This window comes from Lepidochelys olivacea, assembly GCF_965140295.1.
Source record: "Lepidochelys olivacea isolate rLepOli2 genome assembly, chromosome: 4".
In the NCBI taxonomy this organism is placed as follows: Eukaryota; Metazoa; Chordata; order Testudines; family Cheloniidae; genus Lepidochelys; species Lepidochelys olivacea.
Window position 1 is genome coordinate 106,285,524 of NC_140414.1, and position 15,642 is coordinate 106,301,165.

Genomic DNA, 15,642 nt, shown 5'->3' on the forward strand with positions numbered 1-15,642 from the left:
ATATCACCTTGCCCTAAGGTCTTCTTGATCATGCAAACATTTATGCACAATGGGCCTGATCCAAAGCCCATTGAAATTAATGGAAAGATTCCTGTTGACTTTTGTGAGGGTAGGATTTTCACCCCCTTGTTTAAATAAAATAACTAAAGTGGGATTCATTCATTCAACAGCTATCGCAGATAGACTCACTACAGAATTATGAAAAGGTGCTTTGGAGAGGTATGTGAGTAGACAAAAGCCGCTCATCATTTCACAGACAGTTTGCCTTTTAATATGTGATAGTGAGAAGGGACTATCTGAAAGACACATGTCTACTGCATTGATTTAGTTTTAGTTGTCTCATGGGCCACATGACCAGAGTACTAATTGAATGACAGTCTTAAGAGAAAAGATTTTCCATGTATTTGGGGTGAAGTTAAAAGTCAGAAACCAAGCAATTAATGGAAACAGAATATTGCTGGAGTTTCAAAGGTCAACTACACCTATGAAGTGTAAATGTGCTGCTTTAATCATCAGTATCCTTGTTCAAGACTGTAAATATTTATGAATAAGAGATACTAAACTTCTGGGGCTCCATTTCTCTTGGAATAACAGAATAATGCATGGAGGCCATTATTTCTTTGAGTGATCACAAACTGTGACATGTGAAATAGTGATAAGGAAAAAAAGATGAAGAGGCAGAGCAAAGAAAAAAATAGGAAGATCTCCCAGGGGTGCTCAAAACTCTAGTACATTGGGCTCCCCTCAACTTTCATTTGGTATCTTCAGAGAGCCAGTACCCTTCCCCTATTTTAGGACACTTTGTCCCTTCTGCCTTTCCCTAAAGCTTCAGGAGGTGATACGTGACCCCTACCCTGAAACCAAAGTCTTTTTAGAAATGGCAAAATATGAGGTTCCTGTTCCTACAATGGTATTTGCGGGACACAATACATCCATTTCCCCCCTGTCCATCAGATGAATTCTTCATGGACAAAGGATTGATGCCTTATAAACCTTAGTGTGATAGGTTGGTAAAGAACATCTTTGCTTACCATGTGGTAATGATTATGGGGCTTTTCATCCCTAGTGTGTGTTTCAAAGCAAATCCCAGAAGGGTCCCTGGGATGGTTCTTGGGATGCCCAGGTCTGTGAGTCACCTTCTTACCCTCCTGCCTACAGCAAGAGAGAGAGAGAGACTTGCTGATGCTTAATTGGGTGTCAGTTCCCTGACCCCTCCAGTCTGTTAGCCACCCAAACAATCTCCTCTGGGCTATGCCAGGCCTTTCTTTACCTTGAAGGTTAACAATAGTTGCACCCCATCCCAAGTCCCTTTGAAGTGCCCCTTGTAGTGTTCAGCGCTTATCTACTGAACACTCACAGTAATTCCCGGTATGCTGTCCCCAAAGGAACAGTATACATACCAGCTTGTATGATTCAACTCAGAATCAGCTCCTTGTACAATAGCCCAGCACTGAGATATGTTTATAGTGAAAACAACACTATGTTTATTATCAAAGATTAAGATTTAAGAGATAGTGAGTAAGGACAATAGAAACAAAAGGGTTATATATAAAACAAAATCAATACACGTTTTCTAGACTTAACAGGCTGAACCTTCTGTCTAAAGTAGATTCATCTCACCCCAAATGTCCTTCTACAGTATTTCCAAACAAGGCTGGTTGGGATCCTGTTTTCATTAATGTCATTCCTTCCTAGGTGCAGGATAAAGGAATGTCTTTTTGCCTTCTCCTCATATTCCCCAGAGTTCATTGTCTGGGACAGGACAACCCTGTGTGATTCAGTATCCTGTGTCTGGTTTCCCTTTTGACTTCCCACCCCCGTGTTGATTTTGTATGTAAATGGGGCTTTCACTGTGTTCATTTACAAAACTTAAATTACATGTGAACTGAGATAGGTGAATATATATCCTTGGTCTGGCAGAAACCAGTTTGTTAACTCTGCATTGATTTAGACTTTAGGAACTTATTTTCATTATATATACACATATCTTTTTACATATAATCTGTACATACATTTCACAATAATATTAATGATCAGGGTGGTCCATTTAAGGGTGGCTTTCAGTTAAGATTGTACATGACATACTTTGGTGAACCAGAATGTACATATTAGGATCAGGATGTTCTTGTAACCTTCTTTACCATTGGCATTGAGTGGTTCTTTGGGTCACAGTCCCTAGCTAGTGCCTTATGGATTATGGGGTTTCTCTCCCCATGAACTCATGAGATCTACTGGTTGAAGCTGTATTTATTTGGTCTCTGTGCAATAAAACCTAGTATAAATGCATATACAGTAGAATGTATTTTTAACTTGTTTTAGGGCCTGATCCAAGGATTCCCACTGACTTCAGTGTGTTTTGGATCTGGCTCAATAAGAATAAAAAAAAGAGTGAGTTATGTGCATGTAAATAATTTAAAAAAACCTGTATCCTCATAACTCCTTAACAATGAGGGACACTCTCTCTGCATTTTGTGAGGAAATTAGACTGTTCAATGTTAGTATTGTTTAACATTTAATGCTGTAATTTATGGATTATATTAAGGTTGCCTATTTTCAAATGGGCAAAAACTGAATTAAGTCAAAAACTTGTCACTTTTGCCAAGCCACCATGTGCTCCCTTCTGGTCAACAACAGTGTTATTTAGCTCAGTAGTTAATGCAAATACAAACCAAAAACTATATCTTATACATTTGTAAAGGAATCACTTTTGTTTACATCTTTAAACCAATTAGAAGTTTTGAAGTGGGAAAAAATGTAACATTGACAGTCATGTTCATTTGTAAATTTTCCACTGGGAACACCACCATAAATGAAGGTTGGGTGGGTAGGTAGGTAGATTTTGAATAAAAAGCACCTATCGTAAGCCTGAAGTGCTTGAACAGATTTTTAAAAATGATTCGTGTCACAAAGGGAAAAGGAAAGGAATCTACATTAATGACATAAAGATAGAGAGTAAGATTTATATTGAAAGTGAGATGGTGTACTATGTTTTGTCATTCCAATTAGGTCACACTGGTAGTTAGTTATGTTAAATTCTACTTTGCAGAAGAAGAATGGAAATCTCAAACTAGACTTTCAGAAATTGGGATTAACTCCCTTTTACCAAGTCCACTAAGGACTTTTTGACCTTAAGGGGACAGATTTTCAGATTTTCACCTATAGATCTATATTGGTGCCTAGTGGGATTTTCAAAAATGCTTAAGCAAGTTAGGTGCCTAACTCCAACTGATCTCTTTAAGAGCCTAACCCGCTTAAGTGCATTTGAAAATCCCACTAGCCACCTAAATGCCTTTGAAAATCTGGCCAAAGGGCCTTTATTATTTTAAAACCACAACCACACTGAATATTGTGAGAATGTATGAACTGAGGAGGAGATGTTTGCTTTCATTCCAGGTATCTAGAGAGCAATTGCAGTGAATAAAGGGATGTAGCAGTAAATAAATCTGGAAACCAAATTATTGAAAATATATATATAACTCAGCACAAAATAAGCACTGTATAATATGGCTATCTGTTTTAATTTTTCTGACTTTATTTTAGATTTAAAAAGAAAATCCTGCTGAGGAATCTCATTAGCTAGAAGCAGCAGCCAAGCCACACACTAACTGGATTTTATGAACTTATCTATGGCCATAGCTTCACTAGTATGTTAATTCAAAAGTAGTTCAAATGATTTAAATGGGACTACTTGCTGAATAAGAGCATGACTTTTATTAATAGGCAACTTGATGGGACTCATCTAGGCAACTTGATGGGACTCATCTCCGCAGGAAATAAAGTGTACTTACTTGTTTGTGGGACTCTCTTCTTCGACTATCTGCTCCTGGTTTGTGTCTGACTGGCTGTTAAATTCCCATTCAGAGAAGATTGGCCAGTTGGTTATTAAGACAGCACTCTCCTTGGAGATCCAAGTATAGGGAGGATGCAAACTTCATGGTGAGTTCTGTTGACTTCACCTCCATGGTTTTTTTGCAGCCCTAACCACACATGAGTCTGATTCTCATCACAGAACATAACCTGCTCTGAGAAGTAAGGTATAGTTGGTACCTTACCCATAGAGGTTAGTGTTTCACTTCTTCCTTTTTATCCATACTTCTGGATGGTTATTTCAAGATTGTAAATTTTGAGGAAGGATAATTTTTATTTAGAGGAAACTTGAATGAGTTTAGTTGGGCACTAGGAAGAATGTCCTAGCCTTCCTAATAGGCTGGAATAGTCTCCTGTAGGAAGTGGGAAAAACTACATGCTTGAGTCATTCAATGTTATACTACACAAATCATTCAATGCCTACACTGGTAGGGGCTGGGACAATTTTGCCTGATATGTCTGTTATTTCTCTAATCTCTATGGTTCTTAAGAAGGTATTGGTATAATATGTCTCAATACATGAGAATTTTTTCAGATTAAGAATGGTGCATCTTGAGTGGATCTGTTATATACTTCTAATAGAGGAATATATTCAGTGGGCCACCTACATTCCCTACATGGATTTTTCCATATAAGTGTCTGCTTGTGGAGTTTCTTTAGCATCAATCCGTTGAGGAGAGTGGCAGGGTTTGCCCTGCTGGCACTTACGAAACTTTTAGGGGTTTCTTCCTTAAATCTGGAGAGGCCCCAAGATCCACACAGAGCTTAGAACATGTGCAGCTGGCAAGGAAATCTATGCACCAGTCCAAGGTCACTGAAGGGTGTCCCAGGCTTTCTCTTCCTCCAAGGATCTGCTGCAGGTTTACAGCTTTACTGTGGATAGGTGCATATATCTCTAATGCAACTTGCTGTGCAAGCGCCTCACCCCTGTGGATGAGCAGACAGAATTTACTCATTAAAGTTGCAGTAATTGTTAATGTCATTGTGCCTCAAAAACTCCTCAATGCCAGCTGGCAGGGGATTAGAGATATATGCTGATCCTGGCATGTATATTCTGGTTCACCAAAGAATGTCATGTGAGATCTTAAGTGAAAGTCAGTCACACTAGTTATTAATATCACTGTGAACTATACATAGAGATATTATGTAAGGAGTTATGTATGTATACTGAAATGTTTTATAAAGTCTGTATCAAGGCAGAGTTGACAAACAGGTATTCTGTCAGACAAAAGATGTTTATTCATCTGTCTCTCTGTTGGCATGTAAATTAAGTATTGTATGCCAGCACAATGGCTACACATCTACATACAAAGTCATTGGGGATATGGAATCATCAGGCTAGTAACACACAGGAAAATAAACCACTGGGATTATTCTGACCTGAAGTACACACAGTGACCTTTGGGAATATAAGTAGAAGGAAAAAGACACTCTTATCCTGCACCAGGGAAGTAATCATACAGTGTGTTCACATTCATGAAAAGAAGATCTGTGCCTACATTGTTGGAAGACGCTGCAAAACAATTTGGGTAAGATAAGCCTTCTTTAGGCAGGAGGTTAGCCTGTTAAGTTTAGTCTCTAGAAAGCGTGTTATGATTTTGTTTTATATGTAATTCTTTTTGTTTCCAATATCCTTAATCACTATCCCTTGAATCTTTGATAATAAACTTATTGTTGTTTTCACCATAAATACAGCTCAGTGCCATGGTATTAAACTCCTTTGGAAACAGCAGACCTGGTATTTCTCTGAATATTCAGTGGATAAGGGGCTACACATTACAGAACAATGCTTCAAAGAGTCTCATGGACTGTGGTACACCTACTGTAAACCTACAAGACAAAGTAAGGGCTATGTGATGAAGTGTCTACTACACATAAGATTTGAACAGGTAAAATAGGCCAATTATCCTTATAAGCTGCACCTGGAGGGAAGCCAAGGACAGATGGGGTAGGAGCTGGGCTAGGCTTAGAAAAAGAAAAAGTTGGTGGTAGGACAAGGACTGCAGGGAGCAGCTCTGTAATCACTCCCTAGAGAGAAGAAGAGTTGTCTAGGCTGAAAAAGGGGAACGGTAGGTGGATTCTCTGTTGTGTGGACTGTGGCAAGAAGCGGAGAAGGGTGAAGTAGCTACAGGGAGTTGAGAAAGCTGCAGTGGTAATCCCAGAGTGGGGGCTAGAAGATAGAGAAAAGAGATAGGAAAGAACCCAGGGAAACAGCTATGGGATCAGAACATGAGTAAACCATGGTTGCTGGGCACAGGTCTCTGGGGTGGAACCTGGAGTAGTGGGTGGGCCAGGTTCCCCTACTGCTACTAGAAAAGTGGTAAAGACTTGGAAGTGCATCCTGAGACTGCAGATAGCCAACTTGTGCAGTTAGACTTTAATACCCTGGTAGGGGAGGACTAAACAGGGCCGGCTCTAGGTTTTTTGCTGCCCCAAGCAAAAAATTTGCCACCCCAAGCTCTGAAAGCACAACTGCCCAAGCAAAAAAAAAAAAAAAAAGCCGCCTAGAGCTGGTCCTGGGACTAAATACTGACTTGGCTGGAGGGAGGAGTCATGAAGAAGGAGCTTGCAAAATCCAGAAAGAGAGACATCATTGCGTGAACAATTGAAGCGGGTGTGCCACAATGGGAGAGAGCTAATGCTCAAATGTAGCTGCCAGGAGGCTCCACAGTGGTGGGTGTGTCCCATTACTGATTGGCATAGTCCAGAGGAGACTGTTTGGGTGGCTAACTCACTGGTGGTGTCAGGGAGTTGACACCAGGTAAAACACAAGTAAGCCTCCCTATTGCTGGAGGTAGGGAGCTAACAGGGTGACTTTCAGTCCTGGGTTCCCAGAGAACTGTCATAGTGACAGGAAAAATGAGAACAAACATACTCTATTAGGCTGACTTGCCCAGTGAATTCCACTTGTATTGTTCAAAGTTGCGTTGGAAATTTACAATCTTGAAATAACCATCCAGAAGTATTGATAAAAAGGAAGAAGTGAAACACTAACCTCTATGGGTAAGGTGCCAACTATACCTTACTTCTCAGAGCAGGTTATGTGCTGTGATGAGAATCAGACTCATGTGTGGTTAGGGCTGCAAAAAAACCATGGAGGTGAAGTCAACAGAACTCACCATGAAGTTTGCATCCTCCCTATACTTGGATCTCCAAAGAGAGTGCTGTCTTAATAACCAACTGGCCAATCTTCTCTGAATGGGAATTTAACAGCCAGTCAGACACAAACCAGGAGCAGATAGTCGAAGAAGAGAGTTCAAAGTTGCTTTGGAAATACTGATAAAAGCTGAAAGTCCTCAATGAGATGAATCCAGAGCTTACTAGGATGTAATCTACTTCTGAAAAATAAAAACACACTGGAACAAGTAAAGCACAATTGATTTAGTTCAGAGTCAGATGAAAGCTGCTTAATCTCTTTAATCCCAGTAGTGAATATTCTCTTTTTATATTGCTAGTGCTTTCTTACCTGAAAATGTCTTTGTTGTATGATTGTTAATGTCCCTGTGTTTGTGTGCAACTCATATGTTTGAAATGATTCAGTCCAATGGGGGAATGAAAATGTATTTGGGGATTTGTCACATGATTATTTCTGACAGAATTTATTTTCCGGATTACTCATTTTTTGAAAATAGTTACCAATCTGATGCTCTGAAAATAAATAGTATTTTAAAAAATATCAAAGCAGAATGTAAGGCTACAGATATTATAGGACAACTTTACATTGTTTTAAGTACTGCTTTATAGAATATTATAGGAAAAACACTTCTTTAAAAGCATTCCCATACCTAGATACAATAGGCCTGATTCTCTTCTGATTTACAACAGTGTAGAGCAGGAGTAACTTCATTAAAGTCAATGGAATAACACTGGCATAAAACTGGTGAGGTCCCAATCAGACCCAATGGGACTATTTCAATCACTCCTAGCTCCTTTGACTATTGCACCCAATTGGAATTTTGTTCTTTATACTCTAACATATTTATGTTTCTAAATTCCTAGGGTGAAATCTTGGCCTCCTTGAAGTCAACAGGGGTTTTGCCATTAATGTCAAAATGGATTTCACTTCTGGATCACAGACAATTATTCTGTTGCATATCTAATGCAAAACTAAAATGAGTCTATTTGAAAACTTTTTCAAGATGAAAACACAACGGTTGTCCAGAAAACCACAAACAGATGTCAGTTGATTTTTGTGGAACAATGTTTTCATGAATGAGTAGTTACTGATTTCAATGGGAGCTGCTAGGTGCCCTCTACTTTTCAAAGCTGTCATAAATATAAAGGGAAGGGTAAACCCCTTTGAAATCCCTCCTGGCCAGGGGAAAGCTCCTCTCACCTGTAAAGGGTTAAGAAGCTAAAGGTAACCTCGCTGGCACCTGACCAAAATGACCAATGAGGAGACAAGATACTTTCAAAAGCTGGGAGGAGGGAGAGAAACAAAGGGTCTGTGTCTGTCTGTAGTCGTCTTGGCCAGGGACAGAACAGGAATGGAGTCTTAGAACTTTTAGTAAGTAATCTAGCTAGGTATGTGTTAGATTATGATTTCTTTAAATGGCTGAGAAAAGAATTGTGCTGAATAGAATAACTATTTCTGTCTGTGTATCTTTTTTGTAACTTAAGGTTTTGCCTAGAGGGGTTCTCTATGTTTTTGAATCTAATTACCCTGTAAGATATCTACCATCCTGATTTTACAGGGGGGATTTCTTTATTTCTATTTACTTCTATTTTTTATTAAAAGTCTTCTTGTAAAACACTGAATGCTTTTTCATTGTTCTCAGATCCAAGGGTTTGGGTCTGTGGTCACCTATGCAAATTGGTGAGGCTTTTTATCCAACATTTCCCAGGAAAGGGGGGGTGCAAGTGTTGGGAGGATTGTTCATTGTTCTTAAGATCCAAGGGTCTGGGTCTGTAGTCACCTAGGCAAATTGGTGAGGCTTTTTACCAAACCTTGCCCAGGAAGTGGGGTGCAAGGTTTTGGGAAGTATTTTGGGGGGAAGGACGCGTCCAAACAGCTCTTCCCCAGTAACCAGTATTAGTTTGGTGGTGGTAGCGGCCAGTACAAGGTGTAATATTTTGTACCTTGGGGAAGTTTTGACCTAAGCTGGTAAAGATAAGCTTAGGAGGTTTTTCATGCAGGTCCCCACATCTGTACCCTAGAGTTCAGAGTGGGGGAGGAACCGTGACAAAAGCCAACCCACTTGCTTAGATATCTCAGCATAGATCAAGGAGCCTAATTTTATAAATCTTTTTTGTTACTAGTATATGTTGAACAATTACTGTATATGCTTCTTTTCTTCCAAAACAGATGCTATGATGTATATAATGATGTAACTGAATGGAGAAGGCCTTTTTCTGTATACATAACATACATTGTCCTGTGGCTGTCTTGCTGATAAAGAAAAGGCTTCAGCATCTACTACTGACATGTCACATGCTAAAATTCACTTTAAAATCCTTCAATTCTTACACCATGTTTCTCGACCATGTTACATCAACTTCACACCTATGTAACACCACTGAAATAGGTGTAATGGAGAGAACCAGGCCCATAGACCTGAGATTTTTTTAAAGTTTATTTTAACATTTGTGTTATGATGAGAGATGTTGTCGTCTTCTCTTTATTGGCAAAACAGCTACATGATGACAATGTGTTATGTGTGACACTGCAGCCTTTGTCACTCTGCCTTATTAAAGTTCTTCATCCGTGACCTGGAGCAACACTTCGAGGGCTGAATGGGTAATTGTCTCCATATGTAAGTTGTGGGATTTTTTCTTTGACTTATAAGTATAGCTTTAAAAATCAGTTTTAGAGTGCAAATAAATACTCCTGTTTGTGTGTTCAAAATTCTTTTTCTGAACATTCATTTATAATTTACTGTTTAAATGAACATTCCTGCCAAGTCACCTATTTCTTGGAATAGTCATGGAAATTTGTTTTCTATGGGGGGTAAGAACAGATATCGATGTAGTTCACAGCTTTGATTCAAGAAAATATTTGTGGAAAATGTTTTGAGGTATTCACCCATCTCTAGTCAGTTTTAAGTCCTTTATAAGCAATCCTTAAAATAACTAATCAAACTCTGAAAATCCAATGCACTTTTAAAATGCTGATAGTATGTATAACTTTAAAAAGATTGTTCACCTAGCTAAACTTTCAAAACAAGGGAAACCTTAGAGGTGGCTGATCCATGTTCAAATCCCTTCTCCCTCTCAGGAAGAAGGGGGATTTGAACTGGAGGGGTTTTCCACATCCTGCATGATTACACTATCATCTAGGCTACAGGGAGGGTATTGCTTGGGTCTTTGGGATGAACTCACCTGAGGGGCAAGGTGGCTTCTCAGCCTATGGGATCAACACTCTCTCCACACACACAATTTGAGCAACCAATCTCCTATAAGAATGGCCACACTCGGTCAGACCAAAGGTCCATCTAGCCAAGTATCCTGTATTCCAACAGTGGCCAATGCCAGGTGCTTCAGAAGGGATGAACAGAACAGGCAATCATGAACTGATCCATCCTCTGTGGCCAGTGGTGCCGGAACAATTTGTATAGTGGGGGTGACAACGGAACATTAGATTCTTCTCAGTAGGATTAGTGGATCATCAGAATGTATAATTTTTTCGATTAGACTCTAAATATTGTGTAATTGAACTATTTTGTTCTCGATGTGAGAGAGTTCCTATGAGAGCAGAAAAGTCTTCGCAAATTTAATTCTCCCCTGGGTGGCCCTAATATACCATGAACCTTTCAAGCTTCCAGGCTTAATGGGCTTTCCTTTCAGCTTGACAGCTCTAATTAAAGGCAGGCTGTATTTTAGTATGTTATTCTATTAGCTTGCATAAAATCACTCACAATTGCATGAGCCTGTCAAAACTCATATTCAAACGTGTCCAGTCTCCTGAGTGAAGCAGGAGATTTTCTGTTGGCCACCTCTGTCTTCTGAATTAATTGCTCAGGCTCTTCAGTATTGTAATCAAGAGTCTGTCAGGTAATGCATTTCTCTTTAATGAGGTTTTTCTCTTGTCATGCTGCTGTCCTTTAGGTGTGCTGACTAGTAAGATTAGCTTACCTCCAAGAGTTGGGAGTCAAAAGAGGTAAAGAGCACAGCATCTGGTAACTGTCTCAACAGGGATGAGTTGCCCAGCACTAATAACTTAGGTATTTTCAAGACAAAAACCTTGCAAAATGTTCAATAGTGTGTTCTTCCTTTATTGGGAAAATCTTTGAGTTAAATTATTGCTTCACTGCATTCAAAACTTGGCAGGCACTGGCGTATTTAATTATGATTATGAAATATAATGTAGTTAATCCATAATAGTAATGTGGAAAACAGAGCAATAAAGTTTTCCTCACAAGAAAGTCTTTTCCAAGCTAGTTCTCCTTTGTTCTCCTTGAAAAGTTAGAAAATAAAAATGGCAGATTTTTGGTCACCCCCCCCCTTCCTGTTTCTTCTATATACGTTTTCTTTTCGTCCGAAGATCAAATATAACTAGAACAAAACAATCTCATATTAATACAGCACTTTCCTCTAGAAAGATTCCAAAATGTTTTACAAATTGTACACTTCATCCTCAGTTGAAGGGCAGTTTCTTTGGTGGACAAATAACTGCTTAACCATGCAGAGTTACTCTGTAAAACTGTTTAAAAAAGTGAGGAGTATCTTATCAAATTCCAGGGTGATTTTTAGGTAGGTGTCATGTAATTACCCAATTTAAATGTAAATAGGACTATTTAGTTATCATCTTATGTGGCTCCCATCACTTTGGCACCTGAGGGTTAGATTCACAAAGCTTACACACTGTTTCTATAGGTGCCTACGGCCAACAGTCGGGCACTGCTGATGTTCTCAAAACTACCATTCAGCTGCTTCCTGAAGTTCTGCTGGTAGGCACATGAAAAGCCCCCTATCATGATGCGACCCCCCATCTAATGAGCTGCTTGGAGCCCTAGCTCAGGCATAAGCAGGATTCACAGTGTTCTTCTACCTATCTTGCCTATTGGGCCCAGTCCTGTAGGCATTTTCAGGGCAAGTCTACAGGAGTGGGCCTTGGCAAAAGACAGCCAAGGATGAGCAGGTCATGACTATTTGAGACAAATGTCCCAGTCTAGTGGTCAGAGCACACACCCAGGCTGTAGGAGAGCCAAGTTCAAATCCTTGCTCTGCCTGATTCAAAGCAAGGACTTGAACCTAAGTCTCCTACATCTGAGATGAGTGCCCTGATCACTTTCAATGTCTCCTGTTCCACTGTTTTTATAAATTAGAGTCATTGGCCAGAGAGAAAAAGATAATTGACTCAATAGCCCAGTGGCTGGGGTACCTTCATGGAATGTGGGAGATCCAAGTGCTTGATCCAAAGAATTTATACAAAGTGGAACAACTTCAACAGAAGAGATAAAGATAAGCTCTAAGCACTAAGCTCAGGACATGGGAGATCTGCATTCAAGTCCCTGCTCTGCATTGAAAACAGGTCTCTTACATCCCAGGTGAGTGCCCTTACCACCTGGCTGTAATGGAGCATGTGTTAATCTCTGACTGTCTTTAGTTTCTTCACAAGAAGGGTCTGGGTTTCACCTGTAGAGCATGGGCTGCCCTGGTTTAGGCACTTAGCTCCAGGAGAGAGTTGATGGCTGAGAATTCCAAACAGAGATAGGCACCTCCTCCTGCCTATCACTCTCTGCCTAGAGGCCCAGATCAGTGGGAGTTAGGTGCCTATATTCCGTTGAGGGGCAGGAAATAAGATCCACCCCTTCACTCTTGGCTAACTTAGGTGGCTTCCCTTGAGGCTTGCTGGCTTCTAAAGATCCCTTTCTCAGGTGCTTACCTCTACCTATGCACTGTATGGGAAGCCTGAGCACCTGACTTGGAGCTGAGGACTCCAGCACGTGGCAGGGAACCTAGGGTTTAGGTGTTGTACATTTGAGGCACTCAGGGCTAAATCCACAATCATTAATAGATTCTCACAACACCCCTGTGAGGGATGATAGGGGAATACAATTATCCCAGTTTTACAGATGTTGAATGGAAGCACCTGGAGAAATATAGGGCCCAATTTAAAGTCCATTGAAGTCAAAGGGAATCTTCCACTGACTTCAATTAACTTTGCATCAGGCCCTAAGGAACTTTGCCACAGTTTTCCTATGGGACTTGGGCGATATGGGATGAACTTATAACTCTGGATCCCAGTCTAGTGCCTTAACCACATGACCACCCTTCTGCAATAAGTGCTATGTGACCTTTAATAACTATACTGGGTGAGAGTATCAGCTGTGAATATCAGAAATGCCATTACCACTATGCTTGCCATTGACAAAAGAAAAAATTAATAACCTCAAAGCTACTCTGCTGAAGTAAAAATACAGTAAGGGGATTTTTTTAAACTGTGATAGGAGGCTGTCTGAGTGTTGGTACCAATAGAATTACAAAGCCTGCAGACATAATACAGATAATCCTGCACTCACTATAAACTGTGAATACAAATGTTAAACTATCAAAAGTATCGAAAATACTGATAGTTCTTTGATTTGTTTTTTTGCCTCAGCTCTTACCAGAGAATTTTACATGTATTGAAGATGACTTTAAAAAAAAATCCCTAGTATTCAATCAATCTTTAAAATCTTTGTCACGCTGCTTTTTATTTTATTCTCTTTGATACATTTAATTATAGTGAGCTTTGGTGTAGCACTACTCTGGCTTCAGTAAAGATTAAAAAACTCCCCAAATCTCATTACAATTACTCATATCAATGAAAACTAAGGCAGAATCTATGCTAGAAAACAAATTATAAGTCCCTTAACGATAGAGTTCAAATGAACTTGAAATCTTTGGTTCAAGGTCTCCACTAAACTCATTTTTTGGGATGGTAAGTGGGAAGAAATATATGCACCTCTTTCCCGTGTGGTAAAAATGTAGAATAAAAAATGTAGAAGCTGTGAGGGAAGTTGATGTGCGATTTTAAACTTGTATATTTTTAAGTGTCATTGTAATGAACACGGACACTTTTACAGCTGCATATATTTTCTTTCTTTATTCCACTGCATCCTCAGGTGCATAGGGTATCCAGCAGTTTCTACCATTTATTTTGCTGGTCAGTTCAGGTTGCTGTGTGTCATTATTTATATATGTATATAAAATGTATGTTTATGGTGCATGTAAAAGATACCCTAACCACAATATTTTATTTATATATTTATAATAAAAATATTGTGCTTAGAGTATCATTACCTGGCTGAATTCTTTAAGTGAAAGGTCACCAGTCTTTTGTAATTAGACAGCCCAGACTTTGCATCCCACATGCTTTCAAGCCAGCTGGGTCTGGACAGTGTCCAGTCACTATTTCTAATTGTGGGCCTCAAAGGCATGCTCCTGGGGGCAGACCTCCCACTTGGCTCCTTTCCTTGAGATGTGATACTCCACCGTCCAACTGTCTTAGGGTCTGAAACCAGTTCTCTGACCTCTGAAGCCTCCCTCATAACTTGTTTATGCTTCTCTCCATTGTCCCATCACTGTGGGTGCTCTGTTTCATACTTAACTCTTTGGGGACCACATGGCAGGTACAGTAAGGAACACAGGCTTTGCACAAAAGTTTCTAAAACCAGACTAATTATTACTCTCAAAGCATCCAGGAATTATAAATCTTTAGGTAAAACAAAAAGTTACTCACTTCTCCTGAGTCTCTGCCCACCCCTTCTTGTAAGTCCTTAGGCCTATTCTGTGTGTCAGGCAGGTAGGCTCCTCCTGTTCTCTGCCTTCTGCTATCCTTCTGATGCCTGATGATGTTTGGCCCAGGAGAGAGAGACACAAACACTGGACGGGTCCTCCCCTTAAATAAGTTTGCTTCCTCTGTCATGTGACCAGCTGGTCAGTTTCAGACCCCATTCAAGTGGTCAGCTGGGAAGTTCCTAGTCCCTTCCATGTTTAGAATGGGAAACCCAGTTCCCTTTAGATTGGCCCTTCCCTGTAGCAAAACCATTGTTATGACAATCACCATGGATGACTCTCATGCTCGTCTGTCTAGGGGAGGTGTCAGCCATTCCAATAAGTTGTCCTGGTCTGTCCTTGACATCGGTGGGCACCTACAGTTACATATTCAAAATATAAGTCACATTATTCAAAATGGTGGTTATGATATCAAGCAAAGGTCACATTTTGGTACCAACATACCAGTCCATCAAAGTACCTTTGATCATAATCTAGAAATAAGACTATCACTGTGGCTCGGGTTCTGAACACTTTACTGCATGGGCCCTTTCCACTGACTGTGCAGATTCTTTAGGATGAGATCGGTTTTTTCTGATCCTCTTTTTGTGACCATGAGGAAGAGTGGGTTCCAAGCAATTTCATCTTTCATCTCTGGGCCTTTTTAATCTCTCTGGACAATCAGTCTTATGTGCTCTGCTATATATTAAGTCAAATCCAAATTAGTTACCTTTATAATTATTTATCATGTGTTCATTATGTCCTAGATGTCATACAGGTGTAAAAAGACACAGTCCCTGCGACAGAGATCTTAAAAGTATAAATCTCACAATGCTCTTTATTTATGAAAGAGGAGAAATGTGTAAAAACAATAAATGAAAGAAAATAACTTGTTTTTCTGTAAGCAACGACTGCAAATCTCACCTTACTAGGGTCTGAATTTTCATCATCAAGATTAGAGCTAGGTGCAGTAGTGTTTAGCATTATTATGTTTTCAGAGTTCCATTCCAGGATGAACTCTGTCATTCATAGATGTCTCTCAAAGCTCACAGCCTGTTTGTGGTGGTTACCCCCAAA